This window comes from Triticum urartu, chromosome 2A, assembly GCF_056163025.1.
Source record: "Triticum urartu cultivar PI428250 chromosome 2A, HENAU_Tu73, whole genome shotgun sequence".
In the NCBI taxonomy this organism is placed as follows: Eukaryota; Viridiplantae; Streptophyta; class Magnoliopsida; order Poales; family Poaceae; genus Triticum; species Triticum urartu.
This window is the reverse complement of record NC_141874.1, coordinates 586,464,447-586,480,635: the sequence shown is the minus strand read 5'-3', so window position 1 is coordinate 586,480,635 and position 16,189 is coordinate 586,464,447. Positions and strand designations below refer to the sequence as shown.

The 16,189-nt window shown below is 48.5% G+C and overlaps 1 pseudogene; it reads left to right on the top strand.

The window, feature by feature from the left end:
• Nucleotides 1-241: 241 nt before the first annotated feature.
• Nucleotides 242-15,633, top strand: LOC125537352 (uncharacterized; annotated as a pseudogene).
• Nucleotides 15,634-16,189: the final 556 nt, after the last annotated feature.

Here is a 16,189-nt window from a genome sequence, read left to right as displayed (position 1 = left end):
AGAAATCCACGCCCCCACACACGCGCCGAGCTGGTTGAGCCCAACCCTCTCAGGCCTCTTTTGATTCATATGATACGATTATCGTAGAAATAGAAATTTTGTAGGAAATGAGATGGTATGTATCTTAAATCCTATAAAATTTCTCCAAACCAAAGGAGGCCTCAACCTGTGAAATGACCCACGAACGCAGGCCCAACAGTTGCCCCTTCCCTTCCGGCCACAACCCACGCCTCCACCGGCCATGCCGCCGCCGCCGGCGACGCTGCCGGACGAGCTCCTCGAGGAGATCCTCCTCCTCCTCCCGCCGGACGACCTCGGGTGCCTCTTCCGCGCCTCCCTCGTCTGCAAGCCCTGGCGCAGCCACCTCACCGGCCCCGCCTTCTCCCGCCTCTACCGCGAGTTCCACCGGACGCCTCCCTTGCTGGGATTCTTTGAGAACGACGAGACGGTACTGTGCTGGTTTTCTCCCTTGTCCCTGTTAGACTAGGTATATTGTAGATATACGTGTTGTAACACAATACATGTACCTGTACGTTCTCTCTTATATATACATGACAGCCGTACCCAGTGAGGGTATCGAACATTGTTCCAAACCCTAGTTTTATCTAACATGGTATCAGACGACGCGTTCGATCCGCGCCGTGCTTCCGCCTCCTCTGCCGCCGTCGCGTCGGCCTCCGCCGCCGTGCCGCCTCCGTCAACCCTGGCGATGGACTCGCCTTTCATGGCGTCCGCACCACTCGCCTGGGCCCGTCCGGGATTGCAGCACCTGCCTGCGTCTCGATCGCCCGCGCCCCGATCGGGCGAGATTCCATCGGCCCGCGATGCGCAGCTCCCTGGCGATCCATCTGGCGCTCCTGCGCGGGCGCTCTACGCCGGGAATCCGCTTCCCCTCGATGCATCTGGCTACGCTGGGACTCAGCTGCATGCTGCGGCGCCTCCGTCAAACCATGCAGCGTCGCTCTACGCCGGGCCTCAGTTGCATGCTGTGGCGCCCGCCTCCGGTCCCCATGGTGCCCCCGTCCAGGTGCCCTACGGTGGCCCGTATCCAGCACCGTACGTCGCGCCGTCGCCATCGCAGTACGTCGCGCCGGTGCCGTATGATTCGTCCTCCGCGGTGCCCTACGAGGCTCCGTACGGTGCGTCGCCGCAGCTCTACGGCGCACCTCCTACAGCGCCCCACGATCATCACCAACACTACCGTACGCCTCCGTCGGCCGGTGCGCTGATTTCATACAGTGCTCCGCCTACCAACGACTCGCAGCTCTCCGTATCGGTGGCTGAACCAGGACCGTTCCACTTTGCTCATCTGGTGACGGTGAAGCTCTCTGCCGACAACTACCTCCTGTGGCGTACTCAGGTGTTGCCGCTGCTGCGTAGTCACTACCTTGAGGGGTATGTCGACGGTACACTGCCGTGTCCCCCGGCCATGGTTCCGGTGCCCTCGGCTGCTGGTGGCTCCGTCATGGTGTCCAACCCTGCTCATCGTCGGTGGATCGCTCAGGATCAAGCTATTCTAGGTGCCATTCAGTCTTTGCTTACTCCCTCCGTGGCCGGCATGGTGGTCTTTGCCATGACGTCGAGGGATGCATGGGCCACGCTCGACTCCAGCTTTTCCTCGCAGTCGCTGGCCCGTTCCTCTGCCATTCGTAACCAACTGGGTGAGGTCAAGAAAAATGATCTCTCCGTCACGGCCTTCTTCAACAAGGTCAAAAGTTTGGCTGATACACTGTCGTCTATTGGGAAGCCTCTCCGTGACGAGGAGTTTACTTCGTTCATTCTCAATGGACTTGATGAGGACTACGACTCTCTTGTTGAAAATATCAATGGACGTGACACGCCGATGCCGCCTCGCGACCTCTACGCGCGCCTCCTCAACACCGAACAACGCCTAGCTGCTCGCCGCTCCGTCGGCGTCTACACGGAGGGCCCTTCTGCGAACGCTGCACTTCGCGGGGGTGCCCGTGGTGCCAAGCAGAAGGCGTCGCCGTCCGCGGGCAATCAGCCCCGTTCGTCGGCTCCACCTCCTTCGACGGCTGGTCGCAAGCGGCTGCGCTGCAAGTCATGCGGTGGTGACGTTGAGTGTCAACTCTGCGGCATCGAGGGGCACTTGGCATCTCGCTGCCATCGCCGCTTCAAACGTGACTTCCTTGGCATTGGGAACAACGGGAAAGGCAATGAGAAACAAGCTGCTCTCGCTACACAGGAGCCTGGGTTTACTCCTTCTTATTCTGTGGATCCGTCCTGGTACATGGACACCGGTGCCATAGATCATCTGACGAGTCAGCTCGACAAGCTGGCTACTCGCCAGCCCTACACTGGTCATGACCAGGTCCGTACTGCCAGTGGATCAGGTATGCCCATCTCACATGTTGGTCAGGCATCTCTTCTTTCACGTACCACTAAAACCTTGCGTCTCCTTGATGTTCTTCGTGTCCCTTCAGTCACACGTAGTTTGCTCTCGGTTCCTAAATTAACTCGTGACAACAATGTGTTTGTTGAGTTTCACCCTTTCCATTTTTTTGTTAAGGACCGGGACACGAGGGACGTTCTTCTTAGTGGTCGAGCTCGCCATGGCATATATGCTCTTGATGTGCCGCCTATTTCTGAAGTTTTCAGTGGTGTTCGGGTGTCGTCGTCACAGTGGCATTCTCGCCTCGGTCATCCTGCCACTCCCATTGTGCGACATTTGCTTCATCGCCATAGTCTTCCTGTTGAGTCCAGCAATAAGGAGTTTCTAGTGTGTGATGCCTGTTAACAGGGCAAGAGTCATCAGCTACCTTTCTCTGTATCGAGTCGTGTTGTCAAGGCTCCTCTTGAACTTGTGTTTTCGGATGTGTGGGGCTATGCCCAAACTTCTGTTAGTGGTCACAACTATTATGTCAGTTTCATTGATGCTTTTAGTCGCTTTACTTGGATTTATCTCATTAAGTGCAAATCTGATGTGTTTCATGTTTTTATGCAATTTCAAGCCCATGTTGAGAGGTTGCTTAAGTGCAAAATTATCCATGTTCAGTCTGATTGGGGGGGGGGGGGGGCGAATATCGCAACCTTAATACCTTCTTCACGAAACTTGGCATCTCGCATCATGTGTCTTGTCCTCATACACATCAGCAGAACGGTGCAGCTGAGCGCAAGCACCGTCACATAGTTGAAACTGGCTTAACACTGCTCGCACATGCCTCTGTTCCATTCCGGTTCTGGAGTGATGCTTTTGTTACTGCTTGTTTTTTGATCAACAGGCTACCCACACGACTCCTTCACATGAAATCTCCCCTAGAGGCTTTACTTCATGAGACTCCAGATTACTCTCTTCTCAAAGTGTTTGGTTGTGCGTGCTGGCCACATCTTCGGCCGTACAATAAGCATAAACTCGAGTATCGATCTAAGAAGTGTGTGTTTCTCGGATACAGTCCTCTTCACAAAGGTTATAAGTGTCTCCACATTCCGACAAATCGTGTTTACATTTCTCGTGATGTTGTATTCGATGAGACTGTTTTTCCTTTTTCCACACTCTCACCTTCCACCGATACTACTGCTACCGAGATGCACTCCTTTCCAGTTTTGCCTGACCAATTTGTAGATGCTGCATATTCTCCTCTGTTGTTGCCTAACCATGGTGCAGGAACTGAACGGGGTGCTCGCCTTGAGCTTCTTCATGACGACATGGTTGCTACGGCACCAACTGCAGTTGTGACGCCGGATGGGTCACTCGACGTGGCGCTTGATGACGACCGCGACGCCGATCGCACGTGCATGCCCCATGCACGTGGATCAGGTGGTGCGGCCACCTCACCTAGCTCGGCTGCTAGCCCTGCCACTCCAGTTCGGCAACCCGAGCTGGCTGCCACTACAGTTCGGCCGCCCGAGCCGGCAATCTCCACGGCCTCTGCCCCGCGTGGGACGTCCTCGCCTGGTCTGCCTTCACCGGCCACTCCGGGCCCAGCATTGCCGCGCCCGTCTTCATCGGTCTCTCCAGAGCATGTAAAGCCTGTCCTTCGGCAGAGTTTGTGGACTCGCCTGCTGCTGTGGCTTCTCCAACACCTTCGCCACCTGTCGTATTGCGCCCTCATACGCGCAGCAAGAGTGGCATTGTCAAGCCTCTCCAGCGCACGGATGGTACGGTCGCATGGCTTGCGGCCTGTGTTGCTCGTGCTGAGGCCGATCCTATGGTGGAACCGTGGCATTTCCAGGCAGCGCTTGGCATTCCACACTGGCGCGCTGCTATGGAACAGGAGATCCATGCCCTTTGGAAGAATAGTACTTGGCGTCTGGTTCCTCCTACTTCCAGTGTCAATGTTATTGATTCCAAATGGGTGTTCAAGGTGAAGAAACATACTGACGGGTCCATTGAGAGGTACAAGGCACGACTGGTGGCCAAAGGTTTTAAACAAAGGTATGGCCTTGATTATGAAGATACGTTTAGTCATGTTATCAAGCCCACGACTATTCGTGTTCTTCTTTCGCTGGCTGTTACTCGATGATGGTCACTTCGTCAGCTCGATGTCCAGAATGCCTTTCTTCATGGAGTTCTGGAAGAAGCGGTTTATATGCGTCAGCCCCCAGGTTTTGTTGACCCTGCTCGGCCACATCATCTGTGTCGCCTCGACAAGGCTCTTTATGGTCTGAAGCAGGCTCCTCGTGCGTGGCATGCACGTCTTGGTGCCGCTCTTCGTGCACATGGGTTTGTACCGTCTACAGCAGACACGTCTCTGTTCATTCTTCAGTGACCTGAGGTGACTATGTACATTCTGGTCTATGTTAATGACATCATACTTGTCAGTTCGTCAGTCACTGCTGCAGATCGGCTTGTGGTTTCTCTAGGGGCTGTTTTTGCTGTTAAGGATCTTGGGAGACTGCACTATTTTTTAGGTTTGGAGGTTCTTCATTCTGACAGTGGCTTGACTCTCACTCAGCAGAAGTACTCTCAGGATCTGTTGCGACGTGCAGGTATGATGCAGTGTAAACCTGCTACCACTCCTATGTCCTCAACAGACAAATTATCAGCTTTTGATGGGGACTTGCTCTCTTCTGAGGATGCCACTAAGTACCGCAGCATCGTTGGTGGACTGCAATACTTGCTCGTCACTCGGCCAGATATTTCATTTGCAGTTAACCGTGTGTGTCAGTACCTTCATGCACCGCGTGATCCTCATTGGACGGCGGTTAAGCGCATTCTGCGCTATGTTCGACACACCGCTTCGTATGGTCTCCATTTGCAGCCCGCGGCTTCTGGTTTGATCTCAGCCTTCTCTGATGCTGATTGGGCTGGTAGTCCCAATGATAGGCGATCCACGGGAGGACATGCTGTGTTTTTTGGTCCTAACTTGATCGCCTGGCAAGCTCGAAAGCAAGCTACCGTGTCTCGGAGTAGCACTGAAGCTGAGTACAAAGCAGTTGCTAATGCCACAGCTGAGATCATATGGGTTCAGTCATTGCTTCGAGAGTTGAAGGTCTCTCAAGCCCAGCCGCCTGTTCTTTGGTGTGATAACATCGGTGCTACATATCTTTCATCCAATCCGGTATTTCATGCCCGAACGAAATACATCGAAGTTGACTATCATTTTGTGAGAGAACGTGTTGCACAGAAGCTACTTCAGATCAAGTTTGTTTCTTCTAAGGATCAGCTTGCTGACATTTTCACTAAACCCTTGTCCTTACCTTCTTTTGAAGGATGTCGACGCAATCTTAACCTCCTGAGTGTTTCAGGACATAGTTAAGATTGAGCGAGGATGTTAGACTAGGTATATTGTAGATATACGTGTTGTAACACAATACATGTATCTGTATGTTCTCTCTTATATATACATGACAGCCGTACCCAGTGAGGGTATCGAGCATTGTTCCAAACCCTAGTTTTATCTAACAGTCCCCCACCTCCCCCTTCTTCCCGGTCCACCCCGGCAAGTGCAGTCTCTTCGTGCTCGACTCGCGCCATGGCCTCGTCCTCTCAAATACCATCGGCCCGAGCGGCGAACCCCTCTGCCTCATCGTGTGGGACCTCGTCGGCCACCGCCAGTGGCGGTTGCCCTTGCCGGATTTCGTGGACTGGCCAACCTTTCCAGACTGCGCCGCCGCGGTGCTCTGCGCCGCCGATGGCTGCGACCACCTCAATTGCCCTGGCTACCCCTTCCGTGTGGTCTATGTGGGCACCGATGACGATGGCGTCGCGCAAGCTTGCGTCTACTCTTCAGAGTCCTGTGCCTGGAGCCCCGTGACGTCTTGTGAGCACCCTGAATTGCCCCTGCACGTCAGGCTCTCTTGGCCCAATGCCCTTGTGGGAGATGCAGTCTATTTCTTGTGCACTCAGGAAACGGTAGTCCTGCGATATGACTTGTTCAGCCAGGAGCTATCGATGATTCACTGGCCAGCCATGCACAAGTGGAAGTGCAGCTATATCCTTATGCGAATGGAGGACGATATGCTGGGCTGTGCCAATCTGCAGGAGTCCAGGCTCGAACTATGCTCGATGGAGGCTGACGCAGACGGAGCTGTGAAATGGGCAACACGCAGAGTCGTCGACCTCCAGAACTTGCTACCCTCGACCCCCAGATATGTGATTAGCTGCACCGATGGATTTCGTGTCTTTTTTGTGCGGACAGATCTTGGCACTTTCACACTTGAGCTTAATTCTGGCCGAGTTAAGAAGGTATCCAGTAGCAGTGAAGTCATTCCCTACACGAGGTTCTACACTCCAGGTACTACCATCGCCAAACCTGTACAAGCTCGTTTACGTTTGCTTTCCCATGACTTGTGAATTATTTAATATGAACTAAGTAATATTTCTGTTAGCTACATGAAGTTTAGGTGATGGTGCACAAAAATGACTTTGTGAAATTGGAGATAGCAGTGTCATATATAATTTATATTTTCAGACCTAGCTGGGGGCATAACACCTCCATCAACCATGGCGTCCTCCTCAGAGAATGTTGAGACGACCCAAGACGAGCACCATGTGGGTGATGAGAAGGAGAAATGTGTAGAGAAGGGCGAGGACGATTTTGACTTGGAGGAGAACGGATGGGAGGAGGAGGCCGAGGAAGAGGAGTGGGGATGGGATAGGGAGAAACCTGTAAATGAGCTGTTTGCCAAGGGGTCCAAGGCGATCGAGGAGGAACAATTCGTTCACGCGATTCACTGTTTCGACGATGTCCTTGAGAGTAGGTTAGAGTTTCTCTCCCTTCGACATGCTGCTCTTACTCCATGGCCTGGCTGTAGCTTGCATACAGATGGATTATTGTATTCAACTTCCAATTAGTCCTGTTATCTGTATTGGTATTTTATACGTGCTTAGTTGCGTTTCGCTTTTGACTTGCATAGTCTTTATGATGAGCTTAGTTTGGTTTAGGAGGTTCTAACTGGTTAGGCAGCAGTAGCTGGGACCTAACCTTCTGTTGTTATGCCATGTGAATTGTGACGAGTGCCACATCAATCTGTATTTGCTTCAGGGTTTGGTGTTTACCCATTTTGAGAAATGCACGTGTATTTCTGAAGTGTGAGCTGTTTTCAATATTTGAGCAATATAACTTAGGCTAACTATCCTTACCGCATTTGCACTTTGCAAAAGACTCAGTGATTTGGATCAGAAATTCTTAAACTAAGTGACACTTTGGACAGGCTGTGGTAAGGCTAACTGGTCGAAAGTGCATTTTATTCTAAATACTTCATCGCAGTGCAGTTTATTTATATGCTACTTCAAAATTGCACTTGAACACAATTGGTGCTTGTTACAAAAGGAGACAAACAGAGGATATAGTTAGCGCCTTTCTGATGAGCGTAGTTTTGATTGATGCTGTATCATAGATTACATTACTTTCCATGGCCTTATGTTATTTATACTCTTGACAGTGATGCACTTATAAATTTAGTAAAATACGCCTTTGTTGTCACCCAGGGTGCTATTTTATGGGAGACTTTCTCCAATGTGTATTAGCACGTATTACAAATATGGACGTGCTTTGCTGTACAAAGTTCGAGAAGACTTAGTGAAGGGTACAACCAGCAGATCGAGATGATACTGGAAGCTCAAAGGCATCTTGTAGCAATGTGAAGAAAGGTGATACTAGAAAAGGTATAATGCCACTACTCCTGTATTCCGTACAATCATATACGCAAGATATACAATAATAATAATAATTATTATTATTATCGTTATTATGGTCATCATCATTATGTATACGTAGTTGATTAACTTTTTTGTGGTCATGGTTTACATCCTTTGTCCTTGTCTGTTCATACATGCCATGGAGTGTACATAATAAACGGCTACTCTATAATGTACTACATTTGCAAATTAGTAGCCTTGTTTGAAGGTCAGTAATGTCTGGAATTATCTAATCATTCTTTAGTAGACTGCTTCATCAAAGTGGTTTTCAAAGTACTATACATAAATTAGTAAATAGCAAATGATTTCAGGAACTGTCTAGTGGACGGTTGGTCAAGAGGAGGCGCCAACCCCTCAGTTCACGTGGTTGGACTCCTTGGACTTGCCAGGTGCTAGTGCAAGCCAGGGCTCCTGGTGCAAAAAAAGACAGTAGATTATTTCGGATACAGCATACTTTTGTTAGCTCTGCACTTCCATCTCTTGGATAGATAGAGAGGGAGGGCAGAGGCTTTTGGTGTCCCTTTCGGTCAAGAATTGGGGCTTCACAATTACTGCCAATATTTATCTCATAGACAACTAATGACTTTGAAACTACGAAATAATTGATGACATAAGTTTGTTCAGAAATAGGAAAGTGGAATGAAATCCAGTTCATCCCAAAAGGATTATATCCATTGATAAGTTCTGAAGAGTTTAACCATAGGTAATCTCTTAACCATCCCATCAGTGAAGGATTCATTAAATTGTGAAACTTTGCCTGCCATAATGTGATATGTTTCCAATGCCAATAAAAAGCAATCTGTCCAATGTTGTTTGACATCCGGAAAACTGCCAAATAAAACGCGTCCTAAGAGAAATATCACAAGTACCGCCGCACCCTGGGCCGTCACAACTCACAAGGACAACTATACCCAAAATCCTTTTTATCCAGTATTCTCATACAAAAGTCTGTTCATGGTTGGCCACATGTTTTTTTAATGGGTGCGATATTAGTATATTTGCCATACCATATTTCTGTTATTAGCCTTTCTTTTTTGCAATGCTTGGTTACTTGTACACTTTGAATTGCAATGTTTCATTCAATACTTTATTAAACAGATGTCGGTCTATGAACCATTGGCTTCATGCAGTTCTGCAATTGGCTATCTATATCCAATGTATTTGAACGAACTAGCTTTTGCACAACAATAACACCAACGAAGCCTTTAGTCCCAAACAAGTTAGGATAGGCTAGAGCTGAAACCCATAAGATCTTGCAACTAACTCATGGTTCTAGCACATGGATAGCTAGCTTCCACGCACCCTTGTCCATGGCTAGTTCATTTGTGATATTCCAACCCTTCAGATCTCTCTTTACGGGCTTCTCCTATGTCAAATTTGGCCTACCCCGACCTCTCTTGACATTATCAGCACGCTTTAGCCGTCCGCTATGCACTAGAGCTTCTGGAGGCCTGCGCTGAATATGCCCAAACAATCTCAGACGATGTTGGACAAACTTCTATTCAACGGTGCTATCCCAACTCTATCCCGTATATCATCATTCCGGACCTGATCCTTCCTTGTGTGCCCACACATCCATCTCAACATGCGCATCTCCGCTACACCTAACTGTTGTACATGTCATCTTTTAGTCGGCCAACACTCAGCGCCACACTACATTGCGGGTAGAATCGCCATCCTATAGAACCTGCCTTTTAACTTTTGTGGCACTCTCTTGTCATAGAGAACGCCAGAAGCTTGTCACCACTTCATCCATCCGGCTTTGATTCGATGGCTCACGTCTTCATCGATATCACCATCCTTCTGCAACATTGACCCCAGATATCGAAAGGTGTCCTTCTGAGGTACCACCTGCCCACCAAGGCTAACCCCCTCCTCTTCATGCCTAGTAGTACTGAAACCGCACCTCATGTTATCGGTTTTAGTTCTACTAAGCCTAAAACTTTTCGATTCAAAGGTTTGTTGTAACGTCCCGAGACCGATGTGCCAGGTGTCTTCCAGTTATTCGCTGCTGTTGCCTTGTCATTTGCTTGCGTGTCATGCATTCCATATCATGTCATCATGTGCATTTCATTTGCATACATGTTCGTCTCATGCATCCGAGCATTTTCCCCGTTGTCCGTTTTGCAATCCGGCGCTGCTATGTCACCCGGTGTCCCTTTCTACCTCTTTTCGTGTGCGGGTGTTAAATGTTCTCAGATTGGACTGAGACTTGTCATGCGGCCTTGGTTTACTACCGGTAGACCGCCTGTCAAGTTTCGTGCCATTTGGACTTCATTTAATACTCCAACGGTTAACCGAGGGACCGAAAAGGCCTCGTGTGTGTTGCATCCCAACACCCCTCCAAAGTGGCTCAAAACCCACCTAAGACCTCTCCATCATCTCGGTCGTTCGATCATGATCGCGTGGCCGAAAACCGCACCTCATTTGAAGCTTCCTAGCTCCCTCTATCTCTATATATAGGTCCCTCTCCCTCTTTTTCCGGATCTTTTTCCCCGAAACCCTAGATCCCACCTCCTCGCACCGACGGACACGTCGCGCCGCCGCCGCTCTCCTCCTATCGGACGCCGCCACCTGTCCCGTCGTCCTTCCACCAGCCGCCGCGGCCCGCCCGGCCAGAGGCCGGCCCGCCCGGCCCGCGCATCTCCGCCGTCTGCGCCCATTCGCGCACGTCGCCGCCCGAGCTTCTCCTCTTTCGCCGGCGCCCGCACGCCGCCCGGACGGCGCCTCCTCCGCCGCGCATCGCCGCCGCCGGCGCCTGCCCTGGCTGCGCCGCCCGGCATGCTCCGTCGCCGCCAGGCAACGTCACCGCGCCGCCTCGTATCCTCCCCGCGCCGGCGAGCCACCACGGCGAGCACGTCGTCGCCGGGGCCCGAGCTCCCTGTACCCCGCCGCAAGACCTCCCGTCAGCGAGGTTCGCCGCCGGATCTTGCTTCCGCCGCCGCGCCGCGGACCTCCTCCTCCGTGCCTCGGCGACCGAGCCTCCCTGCCGCCTCTTCTCGCCGCTGCAAGCTTCGGCAGCCGCGCCGGCGTGCGCCGCCCCGTCTTCGACCTCGCCGGAGTTCGTCCCTCGCCGGCCGGATCCGGAGAAGAAGGTGGACGAGATCCACCACTCCCCTGAACCAAACGCACCCTCGCCCGATCCGGATCTCGTCGTCCCGGATCCGTCCGTCCTGTTGACTTTTCGCGGAGGTAAAATTTCACAAAGTCCCCGAGATTTCCAGATTCATATGCCCATGTTCATCATGTCATAACTCTATATCTGTAGCTCCAATTTGTGCGTGTAGCATATCAAAATGTTCGTCTCAACGAGTACATCATTTCATCTCATTGCATCATTTTCATTTGAGCTCATCTTGATGCCCGAAATGTTGTTGGAAGAGGGCTATGTGAGTATTTTGTCAGATCTGTTTCAGCAAATGGCATTTTGTCATTTTTGCCATGATTATTGTGTGCATGATATGATCCTGAGCTCTACATGTGTTTTGTTATATGCCATGCCATCTTTACATGGGTGCTTGCCATGTATTTTTGTGATATTTGTGGTGACTAGCACAAGCTTGCAAAGTAGCGTAATCGGTAATGCTGATTTCAGGGACTTAGAATTTCACCAAGTCCTTGTCCTGTTTTTGTCGGTATGCCATATGTTCATGTTGTTTCTTAGTGATCCGTGCCTCTTTTGAGGATGATCAGTAAGGATGTTTTGCTAACATTGTGGTGCTCTATCCATCCATGTCTTTGTTTGCATTTATGGAGCACCCTAGCTTGAGTCAATCGAGCTCTACTTTTGCTATATCGTGAATCCTGGCAGATTGTTGACTTGTTAGCGATTTTGCCGAGGATGTTGCTATTGATCCATGCATGATATGTTGTTGTTCTTGCCATGTCTAGCTCCTATGCCATGTCTTCTTGATGGATGTATGCTTAGTTTGTTAGGCCATGCTCTGTAATGAGTGCATCGAGCTCGTAAACATGCTTACTCGTTAACTGATTTGCATGCTCCAGTTTTTCATGAAGTCTGAAATCTGTTTATGTTTTTGCCATGTTCACATGCTTGCATTTGTATTTTCTGATCCCTTTTGGCTCAAGGTCACTAAGGGACTTTTGTTAAGTGCTTTGAGTAGCTTCATGCCATGTCTTACTTTGCAATGATATGTTTCTATAGCATATAGTTATCATGCTCTAAACATTGCTTCCTGAGGATAAATTCCTGACATGTTGTTATTTCACTAAGTCTGAAATCTGTTATCATTTGCACTTTTGCCATGCTTGTTTGAACATGTTAATGAGTGAATTAGCCATAGCTCAGTGTTCGTCTTTTGTCAAGCATCATGAGTGGATCCCTGCCATGTATTTTGTTGCCATGTTTGAGTGATGTAGCATATTTATCTTGATGCATTTAGGAGGCTACTTGCTGTTTATCGCAGACCGGTGCCATATTGGTTTTGCTTGCCATTTCCAAACGTGCATCCGATTCCGGTGATCTTTATATCGATTTCAACCGAAATCACCTCACCTTTCCAGTGGCACTCTTGGTTTTCCAAGTTGAGGCCAGGTTCAATCATTCCTTTGCACATCATGCATATGTATCACATACCGCATCCCGCATATCATACCATGTTCGTGTGTGGTTTGTTTACTATGTAGTGTGCTTCTTTCCGGTGTTGCTTCTTTGGGTTGGTTCCGGTAACGTCGCATTTGTGAGGACCCGTTCGACTACGTTCGTTTGTCTTCTTCATGGACTCGTTACTCTTCCTTGCGGGATTTCAGGCAAGATGACCATACCCTCGAAATCACTTCTATCTTTGCTTGCTAGTTGCTCGCTCTTTTGCTATGCCTATGCTGCGATACCTACCACTTTCTTATCATGCCTCCCATATTGTTGAACCAAGCCTCTAACCCACCTTGTCCTAGCAAACCGTTGTTTGGCTATGTTACCGCTATGTTACCGCTTTGCTCAGCCCCTCTTATAGCGTTGTTAGTTGCAGGTGAAGATTGAAGTTTGTTCCTTGTTGGAACATGGAGATGTTGTTCCTTGTTGGAACATGTTTACTTGTTGGGATATCACAATATATCTTATTTAATTAATGCATCTATATACTTGGTAAAGGGTGGAAGGCTCGGCCTTATGCCTGGTGTTTTGTTCCACTCTTGCCGCCCTAATTTCCGTCATATCGGTGTTATGTTCCTGGATTTTGTGTTCCTTACGCGGTTGGGTTATAATGGGAACCCCTTGACAGTTTGCCTTGAATAAAACTCCTTCAGCAATGCCCAACATTGGTTTTACCATTCGCCACCTAGCCTTTTCTTTCCCTTGGGTAGGCCTGCCCAAGGGTCATCTTTATTTTAACCCCCCGAGCCAGTGCTTCTCTGAGTGTTGGTCCAAACTGAGCTGCCTGCGGGGCCACCTCGGGGAAACTTGAGGGTTGGTTTTACTCGTAGCTAGTCTCATCTGACTGTGCCCTGAGAACGAGATATGTGCAGCTCCTATCGGGATTTGTTGGCACATTCAGGCGGTGTTGCTGGACTTGGTCTACCATTGTCGAGGATGTCTTGTAACCGGGATTCCGAGTCTGATCGGGTCTTCCCGCTAGAAGGAATATGCTTCGTTGACCATGAGAGCTTGTGATGGGCTAAGTTGGGACACCCCTGCAGGGATTTGAACTTTCGAAAGCCGTGCCCGCGGTTATGGGCAGATGGGAATTTGTTAATGTCCGGTTGTAGAAAACCCGAAGTTGACCTTAATTAAAATACATCAACCGCGTGTGTAACCGTGATGGTCTCTTTCCGGCGGAGTCCGGGAAGTGAACACGGTGTTGGAGTTATGCTTGACGTAGGTTATTCTAGGATCACTTCTTGATCATAGTTTCTTGACCGTGCTTTTGCCTTCTCTTCTTGCTCTCTTTTGCGTATGTTAGCCACCATACATGCTAGTCGCTTGCTGCAGCTCCACCTCATACCTTTTACCCTTCCTATAAGCTTAAATAGTCTTGATCGCGAGGGTGTGAGATTGCTGAGTCCTTGTGACTCACAGATACTTCCAAAACCAGTTTGCAGGTGCCGATGAAACTGTGCAGGTGACACAACCAAGCTCAAAGAGGAGCCCGATGAAGATCTTGTCCTTTGTGTTGATTCGTTCTAGTTGATCAGTAGTGGAGCCCAGTTGGGGTCGATCGGGGATCTGTGTAGCATTTGGGGTAGTCTTCTTTTATTTTGGTTCCGTAGTCAGACCTTGATTGTATCTGGTTGATGTAATGCTTTAATTCATGTATTGTGTGAAGTGGCGATTGTAAGCCAACTATGTATCTCTTTCCCTTATGTATTACATGGGTTGTGTGAAGATTACCTCACTTGCGACATTGCTTTCAATGCGGTTATGCGTCTAAGTCGTGCTTCGACACGTGGGAGTTATAGCCGCATCAAGGGCATTACATTTGTCTCCATAGCTCTAACTTTCTATTAACCCCCATCCGATTATCATCAACTAGAACCACATCATCCGCAAAGAGCATACACCATGGATAAGTCATTGTATATCCCTTGTGACCTCATCCATCACCAAAGCAAAAAGATAAGGGCTCAAAGCTGACCCTTGGTGCAGTCCTATTTTAATCGGGAAGTCATCAGTGTCACTATCACTTGTTCGAACACTTGTCACAACATTATCATACATGTCCTTGATGAGGGTAATGTACTTTGTTGGGACTTTGTGTTTCTCCAAGGCCCACTACATGACATTTCGCGGTATCTTATCGTAGGCCTTTTCCAAGTCAATGAACACCATATGCAGGTCCTTTTGCTCCTTGTATCTCTCCATAAGTTGTCGTACCAAGAAAATGGCTTCCATGGTCGACCTCCCAGGCATGAAACCATTGGCTTCATTCAATTCTGCATTTGGCTATCTATCCAATGTATTTGAATGAACTAGCTTTTGTGCAAGTGTGATATAAATATTGTGCAAGAATGTGACTGATTGGTTGTTGATTGAATTCCAAAGAAAAAAGTTTAAAATTGTGGTCTTACATTTTGCTCGAATTCTTGTATTTTTTTATATGCACCAATGTATTGATGAATGAGGAAACATTGATGAACAGCTTATCATATTTTTAGTTTGATCATTTACATATTTTATAATTTATATGCACGTAGTTGTCTTCTCGTTATATTGAAGCGGACACCCTCAAATAAGGAAATACAACCCTCGAACTTTAGAAATGAAAGGAGTCTTAATATTCAGGGTGGTCCTCCCTGTCGCTGGTGTTGTCTGCACCTAAGAGTGGTCCTGCCTCATGTACTGTTGCTCCTACATAACACTATGATAACTAATGACCTTGTTCCATGTGCAATTCTTCATGTCACAGTAAATACCAGTGTAACCACTTACTAAAGAAAAACTCAGGGCAAACATGATTCTGATTTTGTTCAGATTTGGATCTGGCCTGGAAAATGTTACATATTGTGAGGGCAATAAGTGAAAATTGTCCTTGGATGCCTATGGCTAAAGTTGATACATATTGTGCTCTTGCTAAAGTTTCCATGGAAAGAGGTAGTTTCATACTTTCATTTATCTTAGTTACTCCTGCATTTAATCGCTGGATGGTCTTGATACTCACGGCCCATATTTTAATCGCAGAAGACATAGACTACTCACTCCGTGCTCGGTTCAAAGCTTTAGCCATCTTGGAGCATTTGGTTGAGCCTGACCATTGTCGGATTGTCGTACTGTATCCTACCTGTGGTAATAACAGTATCTACTGTGTGTGTTATAGTAGTATAGTTTGAAGCATCATATTAGCAACCCCCAAGTGCTAGAGTGGCTACGCCTTCTAGGCGTGTCTTCAGGTTTTAGGGGTACATTTTAGTCAGTTGATTTCAATAAGTTATCTTTATTTGGATAAAGCACATGCTAGTGTATTTGTGTAGATGAACTTTTATTGCTGAAGAAGAATTTAGTTAGATAGTGCTGCTATAGATTTTGGTTGTTCTTTGTTAATTTCCTTAGTTTAGCCCTAGAAACTTCCACATATTCCTGGCTTTCACGTCGGCATCGAAGATTGGAGACGCGCTCCCATATGCTGTAAAGGT